We start from the raw sequence: 6,199 nt of genomic DNA, 5'->3' as shown, positions 1-6,199 counted from the left end.
GCTAGTGTAAAAAACGTTCTTATATTATGGGACGGAGGGGGTACGAAGAAAGAGATAAAGAGAAGTAAAAAATACACTTATATCCAACCTTGTTGTAGTATGAGTGACTAAGTGATGACTATGTATGACATGCCAACATCAGATAGCCTAACGCACCGTGTTAAATCTCCAAGGGCGCGACCACGCGCGTGACGTAACGGTCATGGTAGGCGCGACCATGATACGGGCTGCTGGCAGCCCTTGGATCTGAGATCAAACGGTTGCATGCTAAGTTGCTGAAAATTTTAAGAATAACCCTCCAAGTTCATCCTTCGTACCGCAAACTGGAGAAACCTCATTACACGTTTCATCGTCATGCATGGCAGCGGAATGTACAAGATATAGACCACATCCACTACGCTGCAATGGATGGCTACCTTTGTTTCAATATCTACAAGGGTTGGATGAAGAGCAACGGCCAAGTTGGCGGTTCAAGCAAAGAAGTATCGGCCAAGAGGAAGAGGGACAAGGACGAAGTCGAGGACGTGGACGAGGACACCGAGTAAGGTGGCAGTGTCGTTGCTCATGGCGGTTCTAAACTTCTAATGCAGTGTCTACCAGATTAGTTGCATAGTTTAATTTCAGGTGTGCTTAGTTTAATTTGAGGGGTGTGTTGTGCTGAGCCCCCAGCAGAACTATGTTATGTTTCTTCTCGTTACTTTAACTCTTCAGTATGTACATACTAGTACTAGTATTTCTTTAATAGAATTTAGCACCCCAATTAAGCACGTACTAGCTTTTTCAATAGTACTATATGCATAATTTGGCGACGAGCGCTCTCTATATGTACCACCTTTTTTTAAAATTTCAATTTTTGCTCCATGGTGCAATCCATCGATAGTGGAGTACTACTGTACAAAAGTATACATTTTTTAAAAGGCTAGCGTACTGTTCATCACATATATATATATATATATATATATATATATAGTTAAATTCTCAACCTAGAACGACGTGCATGCCATGTAGTAAACCGATCCGGAGGAAGTATAGTAAAAATGAGGTGATTTTACCTAGCGATCGGCGGGGGAGCATGGCCTGTCATGCGGTCCCACGTGTCATGATGTACCAAGGTGATGCGCGTGTCCCTCTTGAGGCAGAAGCAATACTAGTACGTGGTTTGAGATTATGTTGAACCGAAGTGTGAAATAATGGTTGCTTCGTCCGTCTGGGAAGGTGCGACATTGTGATTTGACGTCTCATTGCTCATTACTAACACTGGGCCGGTACGAGTGGGGTGCGTCCCCTCTGCTGTTCTGCACTATTATTTGGTGCTTGACACGTCGACCTGGTTGCACATGAGATGACCCCCACATCCTTTGTCAGAATAAACAACACCCCGATCAATGCATTTCACTCTTTCGTGCAACGGACGGGCACCTTACTTGCTCCTACAGGTGCTTAAGCTTGCCACATAGGCATAAAGTCTGATGTGGCAAGTTAATCAAGAAGAGAGAGACTAGTTTGGTGACCCAAGGAAGAAAAGGTGCTAAGCGCGTGTACCTAGGTGAAAAGATAATTTTGAGTCTATAGCTAATTAAATGAAGCAAACTTAGCAACACCATTTCATTGGAAGAGGTCACTCCTTGGAAAATGCAATAAATACTAGTACTCCCTGTGTCCCATAATACAAGAACTTTTTTGGCACTACACTAGTGTCAAAAACGTTCTTATATTATGGGACAGAGGGAGTACGAAGAAAGAGATAGAGAGGAGTAAAAAAAATACACTTATATCCAACCTTGTTGTAGTATGAGTGACTAAGTGATGACTATGTATGACATGCCAACATCAGATAGCCTAACGCACCGTGTTAAATCTCCAAGGGCGCGACCACGCGAGCGACGCGACGGTCGTGGTAGGCGCGACCATGATACGGGCTGCTGGCAACCCTTGGATCTGAGATCAAACGGTCCCATGCTAAGTTGCTAAAAATTTGCAGAATAACCCTCCACGATAGGATATTCGCCCATTGGTCTAGAATCACGCCATGCAACCGTTCGATCTCCGACCCAAGGGCTCTCGGAAGCCCGTATCATGGGAGAATGGAAAGCCACTACCCTGCCGTTCGCACGCTGGTAGTTTGCTCCTACTCGTCCCCGCACGTCCTTTAATACTACAGTGGTTCGCTCCTAGTCATCCCGTCCATTCACATTACGGTAGTTCCACTAATCCTAACCCTCCTCCCAAATCCATGGCATCCCAAATCTCCCCGATCGGCGGTGAGTACAAGGTTAGAACCTTCACCGGCGATGAGTTCGACGTCATCTTCACCCGTTCTTCTGCGACGGTGAAAGGATGCCTTTCTCGCTTCAGACGCATGTTCGAAGACTCACATGATGAGTGGGTCGCCGGGCTAGATGTTGAGTACACCACAGTCATGGTACGAGAGAAGGATCTAAAGGACGAAGAGAGGAAGAAGCCCGCCGTGATCCAGGTTTGCGTGCATGACTTATGCTTGGTCTACCACATATGCCATGCCGACGTTGAGTGCCAGGATTTTAAGGACTTCCTCGAGAGCAACCTAGTCAAATTCGTTACTGTAGACTTTGGTAACGACAAAGAAGTCCTGCGTCGGATAGGCAACACGTTCGACCTCCAAAAGAATCGGTTGGTGTCCTCTCGTCAGCCTTCAATGCTGACCCTGGCAGGAGCCATGGTTCATCCTTCGTATGGTAAACTGGAGAAACCTCCATACACGTTTCATCGCCATGCATGGCAGCGGAATGTACTAGATATAGACCACATCCAGTACGCTGCAATGGATGGCTACCTTTGTTTCAATATCTACAAGGGTTGGATGAAGAGCAACAGCCAAGTTGGCGGTTCAAGCAAAGAAGTATCGGCCAAGAGGAAGAGGGACAAGGACGAAGTTGAGGACGTGGATGAGGACTCCGAGTAAGGTGGCAGTGTCGTTGCTCATGGTGGTTCTAATGTAGTGTCTACCGGAATAGTTGCAAAGTTTAATTTCAGGTGTGCTTAGTTTAATTTGAGGGGTGTGTTGTTGCAAAGTACATATTAGTATTTCTTACATTTCATCTTTTAGTTGGTATAGTACTACCACTCGTTTATTCACATTATATATGTACAATATATATGGCCAACATCATATAGCCAGCAGTTTAGTTGTCAAAGAATTTCAGGGTGCTTAGTTTTGTCGAAGAATTCCAGGGTGCTTAGTTTTATTTGAGGGGTGGGTTGTGCTGGCCACCATTATTGTGACTAGCCTTTTTAATAGTACTATATGCATAATTTGGCGACGAGCGCTCTCTATACGTACCACCTTTTTTTTAATTTCAAGTTTTGCTCCATGGCGCAATCCATCGATACTACTGCTGTACAAAAGTATACATTTTTTAAAAGGCTAGAGGGCGGGGCAGTCTAGCTTGGTAGGTTTCACGAGAGGCGAGGGCCTTTGTGATTTGACGGCTCATTACTGCTGGAAGGCGGGGCCTTGTGATTTGACTTCTCGTATAAATGCGTCGACGACCTGATCGAGGAGGAGCAAAGAACAGTGCGATATACTCAAGTTTTCCACTGGAGTAGTACTGCGACGGAGGAGCACGAAACACGGCAGCCCAGTGCCATATGGCGATAAAAAATGATCTAATTTGCTAGTCATCTCATTGTTAGCATTGTTCTATTCATTCCCTCAAAAAACAAAAACCATTGTTCTATTCATGCCTCGCAGAGAACATGACACGTGCGGCAAAACACCAGAAGCAAAAGATGAAACACAGCAGCAAAAGAAGAAGGAAGATTATCACCCCAAATGATCTAATTCACCGCGGAGTCGTAACTGCTTCTTCATCGCCTCCACGACCTCCATCTCCTTGCGCGTCTCCTTCGCCATCTTCTTCATTCTGTCCATGATGCGGGATTTCTCGACACGAGCCTTCATCATCTGTTCCATGGCCGCATTACGTACCTTGACAGCAGTCGGGTGCTCGATGCGGAGCTTCGCCAACTCCTCCTTCTGTTCCATGACGAGGGCCTGCAGCATCTTCATCGAGGAACTACTATTCTCATGCAGCTTCTTCCAGCCGGCGTTCTTCTCCTTCAACAGGTCGATCTCGTGGCAGAGCTTCGCCTTGTCCTCCTAAAGTCGCATGATTTTGTCGGTCGCCTTCTTCTCCGAGGCAATGCTCTTCTTCAGCAGCATCACCAAGCCGACGGTCAACTCCCCCTGCTGATTGAGCTCAATGGGCATGTCGTCGAGGCTCTCCGTCAGCAACTCCGTCAAGCCTTGGATGAACTCCTTCTGCATATTGAGGTGCTTATTGAGCTGATCGGGCATGCCGTCGAGGGATAACGACTCCAGCTCTGCCGGCTCGGCATGTTCACCTCCGCGGCTAGGGCGCTCCTGGGAGCCATCGCCTGCCCATGAGAGATCTTTCGAGGTCTCTGCGTGGCGGCAAGCCCTCTTTTTTTTCCGCAGCCTTGGTTGCTGCTCCCTTGTTATGAGTAGTCCTCGACCTAGAGCTCTGCTCACCGGCCATGGCAACGACGGACAAAGAAGAAGCACTTATGAGGAGGAAAGGTAGAGTAATTTTTGGTTAGGTAGTTCCCCTTTTTATAACCTATGTACTAGCACTAGTAGTACTAATACCTGCATAGTGGGAACACGTTCAGGTTTGGTACGTAGTACTAGTAGGTGTGAGCAGGCTTTCGAATGTGATGGGAACAAGGTAAAGATTAATTGATGGTTTTGGTTTCGAGGCCCGAAACGGCTCCCGATGAGTTTAGTGGAACATAAATTTCAAGTAGACTACACTGCTCAAATGCGTAAATATTATGTTACTGTCAAAAATTGGCACAAAATATGAAGGAGACCAATGAAACTACTACTAGCAACCCACGATTTAACTACTGGCATGCGTGCAGTGGAGTGTCTTTCTTCCGCCCTCACGTCCACTCAATTTGCATGCGCTGTATTAATTGACCATCAATGAAGTGAACGACTTTACACGCGTCAAATTATCACATGGGGTGGATCTTGGTACAAAATTGCGTCCGCCCGTGTACCCGCATGTGCGTGCGAGGGAATGAGTGCGTGTGTGGTGTGCGTGCACATCTTTGCTTCGTGCATGTACCGCCAGTATGGCTCAGGGAGGACGAGAACATTCTTATGGAACCAGCAGCACGTCACTGTGATCAATCCACACAAGGAGGTCGCAACAACGCCTCCACATGTGCCACGTGGCTTCATGAACTGTAAGAGAGACACTGTGTAGCGTGCCATTGGTATTCTAATTTACGTGTTTTGCACATACTCGAAGTACTAGTAATTTACACGTGCATTGCACGCATCAGATTTTGCAACCAAATTATGAATAAATACCACACTATAGCATGTAAGCTCTTAGTCATATATGCGTGATGTAGCCCTTCGTTTAATTCTTATAGTTCATCTCATTCAAAATCAAATTAGTTTTTATAAAAAAGCTAAGAACGCGTGAATAGGAAAAACATGGGATTATAGTGGAATGTCATATTGAATCCTACAGGATTGTATGAGTGTTTGATTGTGCATAGAAAAGACGTAGAATTCTTTCAAAGAGGTTTGAGTGGATGGGATGTTTCCTATGAAATCTAGTGCAAATGAATCATACGGAAAAATTCCTATGGTTTACAATCCTATGAATCAAACAACCAAGATAGGAAAAATTCCTAATGATTAGAATCCTCCAAAATTCCTTTGAGAATCCTTTGAATCAAAGAAGCCCTTAATCTATTTTATGATTCATGGAATTGTGCGTTGTAAAGCATAAAGTAAAAACAAATAATGGCAATTCAACTAGAAAAAAAAGTTTGGCCAGTTATGATACGGAAGATTCTAGAACAAAAGAGAACCACTGTTGTTTTGAGGTTTGTGCATTATGCTTAAGTTCAACCATGGAGTCTGCTAGATTGTACATGTGGCAAAATCCGGTGTGGGCTAGAAGATGGTGTGAAGGGCCGAGTGGACGGAGACTATGAAGGAATGCACAAGTGCGAGATCGATATTTAGAGAGAGGGGGTGAACACGTGCGCTGTTGCATGCAGTGGCGGAGCCATGAAAAATAAATGAGCTAGGGGCCAAGCATTGCTAATCCTTTACGAGGAGGGTCAATTCATTAAATTAAACCTTTTTAGCAGCAATTGTCTAATGATCACATTC

This window comes from Triticum aestivum, chromosome 6B (genome assembly GCF_018294505.1).
Source record: "Triticum aestivum cultivar Chinese Spring chromosome 6B, IWGSC CS RefSeq v2.1, whole genome shotgun sequence".
NCBI lineage: Eukaryota > Viridiplantae > Streptophyta > Magnoliopsida > Poales > Poaceae > Triticum > Triticum aestivum.
The sequence above is the reverse complement of the archived record's forward strand: the minus strand, read 5'-3'. Positions refer to the sequence as shown.